The 16,684-nt window shown below is 33.7% G+C and overlaps 1 protein-coding gene across 1 annotated transcript in view; it reads left to right on the forward strand.

The window, feature by feature from the left end:
- Positions 1-16,684, forward strand: part of JMJD6_3 (jumonji domain-containing protein 6) — a gene marked incomplete at both ends in the record, with an annotated part of 120,091 nt that overhangs the window by 85,357 nt on the left and 18,050 nt on the right. The window lies entirely within an intron of this gene.

The raw sequence follows: 16,684 nt of genomic DNA on the forward strand, positions 1-16,684 counted from the left end.
GCTGCTCGCACATGTTTTACGCGTCATTGATCCGATCGATAAGTCACTGCTCTCTAATCGGCGGTCACAAGATATAACAATAAGAAAATATTAAACCGTACTCTTACTTCCAGTAGAAATAAGGTTGATAAGCTACTAACAGCTTAACTAATATGAAGGTATCTGAAGTAAACAACTTAGGAATATATACTTGCTACATATTGAGAATCTAAGTATAGCACAGATTCCTAAATTCGGTCACATTTTTTTCCTATTTATACATTTATTCGATAATTTAAACACACGTACATCGACAGAACGATCTAACAAGAACATCACTGCCTTTTTAAGCACTGTACAATAAGTCTAGGTAAAACACTGAATAAATTCACTAAATATTCTTTCCTTATCACCTAATGAAAACACAAAATCAGAATCCTTCACCACAATGTCGATGAAGATCACAGGAACTTCATATCTGTTCATTAAAAATAACAGAGACAAGTTTTCTGACTCAAAGTATACAAGTAAAAAGCCCTTTGTTCAATTATTTCTCATCCTCATATATATATAGATATTCCATCAGGTAAAAACAATAATCATTCCATGTCCCAATCAGACTTCAAATGACATGATGTTGGTGTTTGGAAATCATATGGTCAAAATTTCGTCTGATTCAGTTCAATAATTCAGAATAATAAATATCTCAAGCTAACTTTGGTCAATGAATAGTGATAGTTGACTGTAAAACTCATATCTAACAAAATTCCTAAAATTAGTGAACCAAGTCATTATTTAAAATGTATATTAAAGGTATAACAGTAGTTTTTGTTACATGCAACATGTAGCACCTGCTTATAGAAATATAATTAGACACGTATTATCAGTGGAAACTCATCCATAATTATAGAAAGCATAGTAAAATATGATACTATGAATTTCTGACCTGTATCTCCCTATTCTTCTTTAACCCAAATGATCATTACGCAACCTCCTTTATTATTTGAAATATTGGATCATTACATGAAACAATGAATTTTATTTGGTAAAGAAGATGTATTCCTATTTATCAAGCAGACACAGAGATGAATGTCTCACTCCGAATTCATCGAAGTTTTAATTCTAATCTCATTAAGAAGGTGTTCGAGTAAATCATACATGAATCTCAACATCTGATTGAACTTATAATAAAAGTGCACAGAATGAAATTATCCACTAGCCGTTATCTCATTGTAATAAAGGATCTATGATGGCTGTTTGTAATTAGTGGATGTGTAGGATTATGATCTACTACGATATTAGTACTGCTCTAATAATAGACCTAATCCTAAATTTGTAGATTTGTCATGATATAACTGCCTAATCTATAAGATCTTACGTGGAAGTCACACCATCGACTACGCCAACTCACTGTATCGTATCAATTACCAATACATGATGAAGGACAAGGTTAAGTTAGAGAAGGAACAATATATTTAATATGAATAGAGACCACGCCTGCATGGCCGAGCCATGCCACTCGATCAACTCCAGTCCATTCAATTCATTGTTCGCGCCTTCTCCATTGTTAGGTATTTCTCCGCGTTAAATATTGAATATCTATTTTCTGAGTAGTCTCGTGTTCACAGCTTTGTGGATTGTGTGGCTATTGTCCAATGCCACTACACTACTCTCCCACCAGAATCAACGTGATGTTGGTTCGATACCAAATTGGATGGGATCGTCGCGCGCCGGAGGTTACCAAGGATAATAAGAATCCTCCGGGTATTGGTAAGCTGAAAGATAAATCAAAAAGAAAGCGGCAGCATCTGATTGGGAAATACATGTAATAATTTTAAAATATCTGCCTTCATGCTTAAAACGCTTGAAATGAAAATTTGGGTGAAGATTATTTGAACTATAAAAAATGAGATTTATAATAATAATAATAAAACGATGCGTGTTAATAATTATTTTGTGTTTAGAAATATTAAAATAATGAATATTGTAGAAATGTTAATATTGGTATTAGTTTTGGTTTAAATTTGAAATCGGATAACGATTATGCCGGTAAGTTGTCCATATGAGTTGAATTCCAATCGCATCTGTATTAGTAGGCTAACTGAAGGAACAAAAGTATACCGTGGAGAAGAATTCCAACTAGTGTTCCAGTTAGTTTGATACGGTTTATTTAGTTACGGGGAGATTTTCTCAACCTCATTTTTACTTGACCGTGATAGAATTTAGTAATACTACTAATACACATGAACGGTTATCAGAATAAAATTTAAATACATGAGTGATAATTATATGGATTTTGGACAGATAGCTAGGAAAAATCGTTAAACATGAGTGTGTTCGTAAGAGACATGCTCTAGACTCAATGTTCTGATCTGCGATAGACTATTTATTTATATTTATACTCGCCGGCTGATTGGGCATACAAGTTAGTTGCAAGTATGCAGTTTATCATAAGGCGGAATACGATTCAATTGAGATATAGTGGTTACAAGTTATTAAAATCAGTTAGACCTGTGTCATATTACGAAGTGATGTGGTGCTGCAAAATGTATTTAGCTAAATAAGTTTTTACAAGATGATTAATAGTGAGTGATGCTCATGTGATTATCAGGGAGAACATAAGTTGTAACCAGGGGGAGTACACTCCCAACTCATGTCTATGATAATGGCTTGAACCTTAGTCAGTGTTGGGGTAAATTCGACATTGATGTTTTCAGTTTGCAGGAGATTTGCTCGACTGCTTATACTGATTATTTGCATGCATGATTGTGTCGCTAAACCATCAATTAGACTGACAAGGTTTTGATATATTTACTGAATGAGCAACTGAGAGAGAAACATACTGTAATCATCTGTGATGGATGAAGATACCAAGAAAACAACACCATGTAATGGTAATTATAAGTCAATTTGTTGACCGATTTCGTTAATAGTTTCATTAATTTTATCAGTCATATTACGTGATTGTCAAGTTATGACAATGCTTTATGACGATATCCTGAAACTATTACGTTTAGCTAGTTATAGTGTTGATTGAGGATTAGTCAGTAGAAAAATAGGTATTGTTGATTTAGGTGATTCGAAATTATCAGAAATTTATAACGTTAAAGAATCCGAGACGCCTAATTTAATTATAAATTTTAATTCAGAAATATTCGTTTAGTGTTAATTCTAGTAGGCTACGGAGTTTTGATTTTAAACGTTTGTTTAGCCAACAGCTACTTGGGGATTTAGTTATTTCACTAGTGCAGTTGATAGTACCTAAATTTTTAATCTTATTATCTAAACTATGTTCGCATTTTAGGCTGCTAATATGATAAACCAATCCATAAACCCAAATACGATTAGCAACAACGACTATGATGGGTTTATTGATAAATGTTAAAGGCGATTCAGATGATTTCTAAATTTATAAGACATGGAGATATAGTGTAACGTATGTATGGGCCAGGTTAACATGCAGGTTGTTGACGTATATGACGATTTAAAAATAATGAACATGACCAGAAAATAATTTTAAAGTTTAGACTGCTTGTGAAACTTCAGGCAGGAATATGATGTGTTATAAACATTCCATAAGAAGTTACTGCATTTAGCCTAGGGACACTTACAAATATATAGCAAAAGGAACCGGAAAACATATACATGTTAATTAAAAAAATCATTAAGTAAAATAGTTGAACTCGCCTGGATTATTTTTGAAAATTAGATTATTCAGTGGACGACATATATAACGCCATTCGTGAGGAGTAGTAATGATCCAAAAGCATCCAGAATAAAACATACAGTATGGCAATCACTTCCAGGGTGCTTGATGCTGTTGAGGTCTTTGGGACTCGCTCTGATCAGAACAATCGAAAGAATCCAGATAATTGTGTGTGTGCCATCTAAAATGAACTTATGATTGCAGAAAACTTATAGCTGGAACTCACCGTATGTTTTTGGAGTAGTCATCCTCGTTGTTTAGCAATGGAACTCGAGAATATGAAATTAGGCAGGCAGTGGTCGGAAGAAAAGATATTACAGAATAGTGTATAGTTTAAAACAGGATGAGGTAATAAGATAAGGAACACTGAATATTAGATCCAGGTAACTGTTTAGTCCTTGCTGCATTGTTAGTCAATGTATATTTGCGTTATTTACTGGTCATATTTGCTAGAGCTTGATGCTTAAACAAGCCTATGTCGCTGAAGCATGTAAATGCTATTACAGCTTGTTAACAAATCATCAAAGCTAATTAGTTAATATAGACGACCAGTTTTTATTATCGATTGAGCTAGTTTGTCATGAGGACTAATCAATATAACATCACGATAATGCATGTGAGCATTAATCAGAGGACTATTGGAATACAGGGTTAACATAAATATAAAATCGATCGAGAAAGTTGAAGTGGAAATAAGGATTAATAATAATAGGTTGCGTTTCTTTAGTTGGGCTCACCAATGTAGGATTATGATCTACTACGATATTAGTACTGCTCTAATAATAGACCTAATCCTACATTTGTAGATTCGTCATGATATAACTGCCTAATCTATAAGATCTTACGTGGAAGTCACACCGTCGACTACGCCAACTCACTGTATCGTATCAATTACCAATACATGATGAAGGACAAGGTTAAGTTAGAGAAGGAACAATATATTTAATATGAATAGAGACCACGCCTGCATGGCCGAGCCATGCCACTCGATCAACTCCAGTCCATTCAATTCATTGTTCGCGCCTTCTCCATTGTTAGGTATTTCTCCGCGTTAAATATTGAATATCTATTTTCTGAGTAGTCTCGTGTTCACAGCTTTGTGGATTGTGTGGCTATTGTCCAATGCCACTACAGATGTGTTAATCAGTCAATAATTAGATACTCTCCAAACATGTTTCTAGATAATAGTGATATTACAATGACGAGATAAGCTTGTTCATTCAAATGATTTTGATTTTTGACAAATTCTTAGAAACAGACTAACTTGTTTAATGACATTCATTTATGTAATTAATTCATAAAACTATTAATTAGTTAAGGATAAGCAGAAATAATAAGAAATATTTGTCTTCAATGAACATTGAGAAGTGATGCCTGATAGGCGGAAACTATTAACTAAGAAACTAAATTGTCAAGATAATTATAACTGTTATTCTGAATTAGGTTAGTTATAATATGCGAGTTGACATTCAACTTTATCTGACTGTTGTAGTCAAATAATGGCAAGCCAGATAGATGTGTTATCAGGGAAAATATAAATAAAATCCAAATGTCTAATTCAATATTTATGAGGAAGTATGTTGTTATTCCACTGAATGTACTAATAAATGAGAATTTGATTACATGTGTTTTTCCATTGCAATAATAATTATAGGAATCATTATTATCACGTAGTGCAGACGGACACACTTTAGTCTACACTATACTTTCCTATCAATTTCGGAAGCCTTTATGCAAACCCAAAACTCCGATGAGCTGTTGATCAGTTCATCAGTGGAGAAACGTGGATCTATTCCAAATATGTTGTTAACACATACACTCATTAAATTCAGATGTCAGAAATATTCGAGTGATAAACACCTAGGCATAGATGGGCACGCTTGCTAGCATGAATTACATGCAATCATAGAATGAGCAGACATGTCGAGTCATCTCAAAATTACACTTAGGTGTAGAAGTTTCCGTTAGCAATTTCAAGTTACATGCACATATAAAACGCATACGCCGCACCACATACAATCCACTACAAAATATATCGATTAAGATCAATGAATTCGTGATAAATATTAGACCTACATCCTAAGTATTTTAACATCTTAAAAGTTATGTGCATACTAAATGCTCTTTAATGAAACTCGTTATCTGAATAATAACTTCAAAATATGCATTGAGATACCACTGTTTAGCATATTGTTATATTATTGTTATTATGTAATACAGTAATTGATTTCGGGTTCATACTATCGAGCTGTATATTGTAAGTACACGGTGCAACGAAAATGTCAAACAATGAATTGAAGATCGAGTGGATTATGTTTTTATTCAGTATGAAAATATAATAACAGACAGATTCGCTCCAGACTTTTTCATTCAAAAAGAAATGGCAAAGCTGAGGAAACTGGATTTCCAATTAAGTAGTTATCTTTTTTGTGAAGGTGAAAGGGATTGAAATAGTCATAAGATATGTTTCGAAGTGAACGACTTGATACTAAATTATTATTATTATTATTATTATTATTATTATTATTATTATTATTATTGGCTTTATTCAATATTATAATTTTGGTACAATATACAATTCTCAGCGCAAAGTATTTCAACAAGTTTCCGTTTCTTTCTTCTTGGTCGGTCCTGGCGATAAATATTGAGGAATCGCCAGTTAGATGTTAGCACTTCAGTTAATGAACAACTGAATAATGTACATTCTTTTCGTTGTACATTGCCAGCAACCATATTGTCTCTTATTGAGTTTTCTGTAACTTTGACAAAGTAAGGTTGTACACTTTTCAGAAACGCAGCAGAATAGGTTATGCGATTAATAAACATAATGATCTATTAAAACAAACAACAATAGATAACTTGTTGAAATATCTAGATGGCAGGAACAGGTAGCCCAGATGCTCAAGCAGGCCGCCTCATGACTTGATGCACAATACACTGATATCACGGAATGCAGGATTGTCAAACAATCCTTTTGATGGCCTCTGCATACATTAATATTTATCATAGTGAATTATTGATTGAAAAGCAAAAAAGCACATGTGCTCAATGGTTGCTTTGGAATAGTAAAATTCCATGTTGTACTTTCAAAATATCATTCCTGACTACTTCAATTAGTTCAGTGAAGCGTTTTAGAAACCGATTCGAAAAGGATTAATGTTTTCGAGGTATTTTCTCTACAAACACCGCTTAACATTTCATAAATATTCAGTTCTTAAATTTTACAGTAAATCATAATGGTACGGATTATTTTACGGTTGGGACAACTATGGTTAGAATATTTATATATATTTTTGATGCCTACTGAATAATTAGTCAGTAGCCATACGACGAACAAGAAAGTCAACAGTGAATTTGTTGTCGAATTTATCATTTGTGATAACGCAAAAGGCCTTGTATTTAGTACTCCAGTCATTGAATAGCACATATTCTACACTTTTATGTACAAATAAGGACTAGTTTTAAAATATTGTGAGATATTTTTGTACTACATGTAAGTGCTTAAATCGAGATTTTCTTATTACCTGGCCGCATGAAATCAACTGTAAACTTGTGAAGGAAACCTGTATGTTGTTAAACTATTCAGAGATCTGCTTGGACTATTAACTTACAAAACAAATGTAACTGCTTATTGATATCTCAAAATAAATATTTTTTACAGAACAAACATTACACTTTTACTCTCATTGTAACATTAAAACAAATGAAATCTAGCAGACCTATCACTTTTCAACAGTCAAATTCACCAGTTGATCTAAGCAAGACTACCATTGAGAACCTGGAAGCACTGGATGGACATTTCAATGAATTTTGTATGAAGCTGTACAATTGTATGTATGAAGGTACAGATGGATGTTGAGGAGAAGGAAAATAAAAAATCTTACACCCTTAAAATTAGATAGGGACATTTTGCGATACAATTTTTCGAAAAGATAGATAATAAAACAATAACAGCTTAAGGCCATAGTACAAAAAGCCAGACCATACTACTCATACAAATAAAATTGTGGTTTACATAAAGCACGTGTTGTTTCAAAAGGCGGTGGTCGAAGATTCAGGTAAACCTTATAGACAGTTACCAATTCATTCACATGATTACAGCTTGCTAGATATTCAAGAATGGGACCTCTAACCGTTTTTCACTGTGCCCTTAAGAATCAAACAGCATAATGCCCCTATAAAAGTGTTGAAAGCGAACACTGACTCTGATTCATGCATCTCGCTCCACAGATGTAAATGAACTGACAGATAAACGCCGGCTTTCCGAGAACTGCGACGGAGCCTCCAGAGGCCTTAGAGGAGCCGAAGAGTCCTAGCCAATCAAAGCATGATGGAGCTTTCTAGAATGTCAACGTGGCATGCTACTATTGGTCAGTAGCATAATATGTCTTCTAGCGGATTGGCCAAAGTGTGATTTCGATTTAACAAATGTTAACATCTATAAATACCTGTGTTTTTCTGTACAAAAAATGAACCTTTAAGTAAAGTGTTTTTCGCTTATTTTGCGCCTTTTCTCTCGAGTTCAGGTCGCTTCGTAGTTCTAGCTTGCGGGTTACCAGGATAGCATAGGAACCGAATAAAGCGTTCAAATTAAGAAGACTTATCACATATGGCCTTATCTTTTAATGATATGAAAGATAGATTTTTGTTTTGATAGTTGTCCTTAGTTTTGATGCAAAGAATGTACCCGTAGTTGCTTCGGACATAACGCTGTTAAGTACACCGAAAGTTTTACCAGTCTAAAATTTCAGACTCATTTAATGTACATCTAGAAAACGAAATTTCTGGGGTCATTATTTAAGTTTCTTTCTTGTTTTGCATCGAAAAACCCTTTTAGACAATAGGTTCTAGATAAACTTTTTCTGTTGAAATCAATTTCTCACTCAACGTATCACGGACGTTACGTTAAGTGTCAGTTAGCATGATGAGTCAATAGGATTTTGAAGTCTGTTTATTGCCACCCATCTCCAGTAGTTAGTTTCCCACTGCACTTTCGTCTTATGGGGTCAACCTTTTAGGAATTCATCTCTCCTCATTGTTAGCAATACGTAGAGATGTGGAATCAATAGGCAGGAAAAGTGAAAAATCAAGAATGTTGACACCTGCCTATGCAGTAGAGAAAAACTTCCATTTTGTTTATCACAGTTTCTATGGAAGTAACGTGTTTTTTATTTGTCTACTTTGTGAATAATGAACCTATTCTAAGATCTATTTCAGGAACATTATAGTTGATTGTGGGAATCAAATGTCTACATATTACTGCCCAATTCCATCTTAATTTTTTTAGTACCATTAAAAGAGGTGGTAACGAGAGGTACATTTCAAAAGCACTATTCACTTCCTTCATCCTAATAACCAGAATCGATTTAAAATACATGTCGATTAGAAAACGCATACAAATGCCCTGGTTCCTTTAATTCTCGGTCATTTATGGCTAACATGGTCAACCATCTAGTAGATTAACTGATTTTCATTTATTCTGCTTGTCATCAAATTACTTGAAAATGAGAGAATTCATTTGAATGAAGTTCTTCATTAAACATTTGGAAGAATGAAATTAGTATCCATAATCTATGAAGATGAAATACACATCCACCAAAGTTTCCTTTGCAACATATTTCTGTAACAAAGCGCACAAATATTGGTTGATGTTGAATGTGTGAACAAAAACCAAATGTGATGAACCCATTATGACATTGTGAAAGCTCATGACAAAATATACTTAGCGTATTGTTTCAAAATCCCCATCATATTAAAAGACTAATAATATAAAGGAAAAATATTCATTTCAATAAATTGCAATAATTAATGAGAAAACTGACCAGGTTTAGGGAAATGTACATCGTTTACAGTCATAGCATGTGAATTTAGGATTGTCACATAAAATATAATATTTTGACGACTCGTATGCAATGTGAACTTAAATCAGGTTTACGTTAAGTGAAACTATACGCTTCATGATCAGAATAATTGAGTCCGATTGGGTGAGAGAAATAATGGTGCAATTACTAATTCAATCAAATATTTACTAGAAGACTACATTGTGTGAAACGTTTACATGTATTTAGTAGGGAATAGTAAATTGGGATGAATTCGAAGTAAATGTATAGTGTATTCGGGAGACTAATAATGAAGTTAAACCAATAATAATAATGATAATAATGAAACAAAGATAAGAGACAAAAAGAATTCAGTGAAGGAAATTTTTTTTCGACGAAATCATTTATTTAGGCTGTACTTTCATATATATAGTTATATGGAAAATATATGTCTATAGGAGGATAGTGAAGATTGCATCACCAAAATGGATTCGAAACTAAATAACAAATGAGGTTACGTACTAATCAAGGGGTAAGGAAGAAAATGATATATGGGTCAGATATAAAGAAAAACGACAAAGATAAAGGTCATAATAATAAACTGAACAATAATCAAGAAAACTCGTATAAGTTAGTAATAATAACTGATTAGAATTTAAAATTGCAAAACCATAATTTAAAAAACTCAATAATGATGAGTCAATCGAAGCTGGACCACCATGGAAAACCTGGGAGCACTGGACGGCCGTTTCGTCCTGTTGTTGGACTCCTCAGCAGTGCGCATCTACGACCTCGCCTCCTGCGAGATTCGACCTTCGAAGGTCACTCGAGGATCAACGATCTCTTCCTGTACCGCCAATCCTCTCGTCCTACAATCACACGTTTGCCGATCAGTCGCACGAATTAAACCGCTACTCATCGAAAGTGTAAACTTTTTCTAGCGGGGACTCCTGTAGTGACCTACTTTCATCAAGAGAACGCGATAGCTTTGATGGAAACAATCATTATTATAACCAATTTTACCTGTGATTGTTTTACTGTGCTCGTTTGTCTAACTGTGCTAAAGACAGCCAAATTACTGCTCCATTATCCTTCGACTGATTGTGACCTTGCACGGGTTCGGTTACGCTTGGTAACCACGCTTGTATTCCTTTGGCACGATCTCGGTATCCTTTCGATACTACGAGATCGCCAACACATACATCTCGATTACAGCCATCAACTGCCCTCTGATATTTGGCTTACGGGGGATTTTATCGGTAGTGGTGTTCACAGTCAGTTGCGACTCGACTCCACGCTACAGCTTATTGTGATGGGAAACGCAAAGGTGACTATCAGGACTCAGAAGCTAAGTGGATAACACGATGGCGTTTGAAGCGGATTGTACTGGGTTCGGTTCCTAGAGTGAACATCAAATCTAAGATGCAGGTACATCCGGCCGACGAGTCCCAGATAGGACGAGACGGGCGTCCTGGATTGCACTCCTAGCCACTATCCATCATTACTCAGTGAATAAGTGCCAATTATTAATGCGAAAACTGGCCAGGTGTTAGTTCTATCGAAGCGTCCAATTCATCCAATGGAGATTCAACGATTTGTCTAAAATGGCGGTTCTTTGTTGAATAATATACAAAACTTAGTTACAAATCTCAACTTGTGAGGTGTCTACTGCGTTTACCATGTCCTTTTGTATGAAATAAGAAATGGCTTCGATAGTGCAAAAGACAGCTGTTAGCTGCGTCTAAACTTCGTAACAGTTTATCAACAAGCAAAAACGAACCAAGTGCAAACAATGTGGAAACCGTTGCGTTTAAACAAGGTTTAAACAAATGTACAAAATTGTGGATAACTTTTACAATGATTGATGATAAAAACAATAAATGTTATAAGTATATGTAAATATCTCAGAATCTTACAGGACAAACTTGCGATACAACATATGTGTGAGAACTACTAGGAATACTACTATTTACTGAATATAAAAAAGTAGTATAAAACAATACGCAAAAGAGTCGGAGAGAAGTGAATATGGACGGAGAATAGAAAACACACTAAACACCAGATTTACGGCAATGTTCATCGTTCAAAGTCGTAGCATGTGAATTTAGGATTGTTGTACAAAATTTGGTGTTTTGATGACTAGTTTGCAATGTTAACTTGAATCAGGTTTACGTTAAGTTGAATTATGAACTTCATGGTCAGGGGTAACAGGCGTAAATAAGTAACACATATGAAAATATGCATTTTAAAATATACTATCCAATATGTGTTTCTGATCACAACGTATTATCCAATCTTCATAATTCATATGGGAGTTCGTTTATTAACAATCAATAATAAAAAAAAGTTCTGAAATGTTATGACTAACAGAATACTTAAAAGTCATGTAAGTTTTCAAATGAATTGAAAGTTTTTACTACATAAGTAATCCTATCTATTTTGGCATTTCACTGTCATATAACTGTCAGACCTGAAGTGAAAGTTAACACAATGGATTGGGTTAACACATATCCTCATTCGTCATGAGGCGTCATAATTCTTCCTTCAAATCCCAGGGAAGAGATTAATTTGTTGAATCTGGTTGGCGTATTTTAGCATGACATTTTTCTACGGGATAGGGTTGCCGACCTCATCCCCAACCCTCCTCCTTTACTCAGGCTTGGGAGCGGCGGTATCTCTAGGAGAGCTACATGCAGAGTTTAGTGGAATGTAGTATTATGCATTTCATTGTTTTATGAAGTTAGCTTCAAATCTGTTTGCTATTAGAATTTGATTAGATAATTTATTATAAGAACGAATTAGGGACTTCTCATGAAAATAATAAAACTGTTAACCTACAGTAGATCTATGGGTTTCGGAAGTTGGTGTGGTTATGACGTAAGTAATCCTATCTATTTAGACATTTCACTATCATTTAACTGTCAGACCTGAAGTGAAAGTTAACACAATGGATTATGCTAATACATGTCTTCATTAATAAAACAAACATCCCCAAACTTTCCATTTTCGTGTGTGTTCAGGTGATTTATCTACGAGTATAAGTTCTAACTGAACAGCGTTTGACAATGAAGTTTTTTTGTTTGTAAAATATAGTCGTATTCCAAAATATGTGAGTGTGGAGAGTCAATGTTACTTAGTGTGAAATTATAAATCGGATTTTGATTAGCTTTTAGGTTATTGTGATTGGAAACGTTAGGATTAATCAGTACTACTCAGGTGTTGGATTCTATAAAATACAATTTTGTAGTTTATGAAATTTCCGTTCTACTGCCTAGATAAGTAGTCCTGACTATGTGCATATAAAATGATAAATAGAAAGAAACAAAATATCTAGACTGATATTAAGATGTACAGCCCAAAATCCCCAGATAATGTGGACTTTTGAACTGTTAAATCAGAATGTTATGACCTTGAATCGCTTTTACCCCGTGATACTTGTTATGACTTCACACTGATCTGTCTAGTCTAAATTATGACCTTGACGCGTTAGGCTGAGCGGCTTAACCTTGAGTCTAATACGTGTGTGTTTGAGATGTGGTAGAGAGAACTATTCTAAATTCTGATTGGCTGGCAAGCACGCAAGTGAAAGAAGACAAGACAGTTGGAACACTGAACTCTGGATTCTCTAAATTCGGATTAGTACAAAAATGTACATGAATAAATAAGTGAATATCTTGACCACGACGTACAATAATTTGGAAAAATACAGTTATGCCCGAAACAGGGAATTAGGGTAGAAAATACAGTGCAAAATATTATGTTTAAATTACAATATTTTCGGAACAAAAAAAGGTATGCTAGTGAATGATACATAGAACGAAAGCTCGTGTTATGTAGAATAAGATAGGGACAAAAATAAATATGTGTTTTACAAGGTTTGAATGAAATGCAATAACGTCCCAAGAAAATAGCGTTCGTAATTGTCTGGGCTTCTTAATTCCCCGTTTACAACACAGAAAATGAGATTTGATAGTAGGAAATCATACACAAACGAGTGAAATTTAAAAAGCACATCTAATTGGACGTGTTTCAGACATTTGACAGTGGTTTGTCAGCAATGTCACCAGATCACATGCTTTCGTAGGTCAGGTTGTGTTTTTCCTATTGTCAATTAATTTTGTATGCAATATTTTGCTGTTTGTTTGTTCTGACAAATCACGTCTTTATCAGACAAGTAGCGTATCAGAAAGCCATGTTGGTCGAGAATTTTGTCGTCACCTATTTCGTGACCATTTCTTACTGGGGAAATCCATATAAATTTGTCTAAATATTTTCACAAATGCAGTGCTAAACATAGCTTGATCTTTATAATCATTTTCTACCTCTATTTCACAGAATTGTGATGATCTATGTAATATCCAGTAACTCGAACTGAGCAAGAATGCAAAGTGTTGTTTCATTACTTGATGTTTTCAATCACACATGTCGGATCAACACCTTCAACTGGAATACATTTCTCTTAGTTGGACTACATTGGTGCATCTGAGAAATTCAAACTCGGAATAAAACAGTGCGAACTAATTGACTGTAATTAATTCAATAAATAAATACATTTTCAGTTGAATTATTAAAAGCAAACAACAGTTTTAACCACACTATTATAAAGGGTGCGTTTAACATGGTGGTAGATCACTTTAATTCTTGTTCCTTATTGTAGTTATTTATTACAAACAATTGCAAGGTGTGACACGGAAAGTTAATTCACTTTAACTACTATGTCTCCGTAACGTAATAAATATAATGAAAATAATAGTGAAAGAACATTTATTCACTGAAGCATATCAGATAGACAATAGAAAAGCTTAAATGCCGGTGGCTTATATTCATTCAATTTGTTGTCCTTAAATTATCTGCAGGCTAAATTATAACAATGCTTTATTACAATATGACAGATATGAATTGTTTCAGTAAAGAGCAATTGTTGGGTTAAATAAAACAAGATATCAACGACCTATTATAGAACACCATTTTGCATTGTTCACTTATCAGGTCAGCATAAAACAATGTTTTTTTCAGTCACCTGGTTACCAAAGTGTTAGTTTTTTTCACTTACCTTAAGGACAACTTTGCAAGTAGTACAATTCACTACAGTTTCGTCCCAGGTTCACTTCATGCTTTCAACTCATCATCGCCCAAAATACTGAAGACTAGTCATCATCATTATGTTTTTGGTCAGTATAAGAGTATGTAGGAATAATTGTTGCTATTGGAGTGTTTAAGATTTTTTATTGAAAAATCCATTCATATGACAAATATATGGACTGTCAATAGATTTCTTTGGTTATTAGGGATTAGAATAAATAGGTGCAACTACCCAAAATCCAGTGACTGCATTCTGATTGGTTGAAACGACTACATATTTTGCAACTATTTAAATGAATTCAGGTTTACTTGAAATTAATTTAGCTACTGACTGAAATCAGTTAAATCATCCGAAAATATTTTAAACAAAGTTGAACCCAAAATTTCATCATCATCATCACCTTCGTTTGACTTACATTTCCACATTCATACATAATGATAGTCTATCAAAGAATTCCAACAGATTTGATCATTATACTGATTCATACTGTTTGTAAGTTGATGAGTGATTGTTTAGGTTTAAACTAATATATTGCATTCAGTAGTTCATGGATCATCTGAACAATCGTCAAAATTGTGTGAAAATAATTCATCGTAAGTCTGTTGAAAGAATAATAATGGTTTATGATCAAAGTAATGATGGTAATAAATATTTATATGATTCTCTCTAAGTGTCCTTTGTTAATTAGAGGCTTATTAATAAACAGGAGTGATTGGTTACCGAATAATCGGTGATATCATGTATGTTTAGTTCTTAGTGGTGACATAAATCTATGGTTTACTTAGCTTCTAACAAGCTCCGAAGAACACACAACCAGCGTTTCCTACCGACTATCTTCAACCACCTAATAACTTCCTGTGTGATATAGATGCATAAATAACACAAAATGTGGTATAATTGTTTGTACTGAGCAGTTACATGACATTTATTTCACTTGTGGTATACAGTATAGACATCGTTTATTAACTATTTATGTCTAGAATTCACAATCACTAAGCCAATTGAACTAATATGACAAAAACGATAGAGGAAGCGGTCAACCATAATCACAGTCAAATTAAACTGTGTTACAAACAAGTAGTAGAGCAATATCTTCAATCTTCTGTATCAATACTACATCCCAAACACGTTTGTTCTACCATTCGATATACGTGAACTAAATTGCAAATGATTACTGTGCAAACTAACCACAAACATATTCTCAGTCTATTTAAATCAGTAACTGAGCCTAAAGACAGGCAACTAATTGATAATAAATCAAATGAGGAAAGGATCACCTCTAGAAGCTAACACATAGAAAGCCCATAGAAAAGATGAAAGTAATCATAACTACTAAACACATCTCGACTTAATTAGTTTAAATGACGGTTCTAAACTAATTAAGAGTATTGGCCTGGAGACATTTCAGTTGAATGATATAACTTTCTACATAACGTTCGATGAAAGACAGTGCTGAAGATAAAGTTTCTCGAAATAGTCTATCCATAGTTTCACTGACTGTCGATTTTAATACTTTCAATATTTTTGGTAAGTGCGAAAACTGTTCAGTAATATACAAAAGACAATTTAAAATATTCAGACTGTCTAAAGTAAAGGTGGAACTTAGTTGATCTTTAGTCAACCATTAATGCTAATGCGTTATCTTGATATAAGCATGTTTGCTGACGTTTCTGTTTGTTTGGAATATCACATCAATTGCGTATAAGAATGGTAGTTAAAAATAAGCTGAGCACACTTCTCAAAAATTTCAGGCTAATAATTGGCATTATTTTCAGTTTTGTTTATTGTTGAACTGAATGAACAAATCCTAAACCTTAATGATCTGTTGTTGATTGTGTAGTAAATACAGTCATTGATTTCATATTGAAATCATATTCAAAGCTCTTTACTCTTAGTTTCGATTTATCAACTTTGCAAGATGGAGAAACTTGTAGAAGTACTAAATATTCAATTAAATTAAAGTGTGCAGAGATATTCATTAAATTACGATTTTAGGATGGCCAGATCATAAGCAAAGTCGAACAGATATCCAAATAGTACATATTCCGATATATTTAGCTAATGTACCGATAATAGTTTGTTGTACTAAGTATACAC

Source organism: Schistosoma haematobium, chromosome 4 (genome assembly GCF_000699445.3).
Source record: "Schistosoma haematobium chromosome 4, whole genome shotgun sequence".
NCBI lineage: Eukaryota > Metazoa > Platyhelminthes > Trematoda > Strigeidida > Schistosomatidae > Schistosoma > Schistosoma haematobium.